Source organism: Wasmannia auropunctata, unplaced genomic scaffold (genome assembly GCF_000956235.1).
Source record: "Wasmannia auropunctata unplaced genomic scaffold, wasmannia.A_1.0 LD336111.1, whole genome shotgun sequence".
Taxonomy (NCBI): Eukaryota; Metazoa; Arthropoda; class Insecta; order Hymenoptera; family Formicidae; genus Wasmannia; species Wasmannia auropunctata.
In genome coordinates this window covers 212,307-212,618 of record NW_012026779.1, presented here as the reverse complement: position 1 = coordinate 212,618, position 312 = coordinate 212,307, and positions in this window count along the sequence as shown.

Here is a 312-nt window from a genome sequence, read left to right as displayed (position 1 = left end):
AAAAGTGAGTGAAACAATTAAAAGGTATTCACGGTATAAAATTATAAAGTCGGTACTTGCCGGAAACGTTAATTATTGTGCGACCGAGACTCCGTATAGAAACGAGTAATCGGACCTGCGCGATTGCGGGTCTTCGTACAGAAGAAGTTCGATAGCCGATATATTTGATACGCGATAACGCGAAATAATTGTAACTGAGGCGTAAAACCCGGTTACAACCTAACCTTGCGACCGGATACGTTGCAGCATCCGCTCGCAAATAGCGGCGAAAACGTCAGCGTGACCACAGCCGCAGAGAGGCCAAGGACGCCA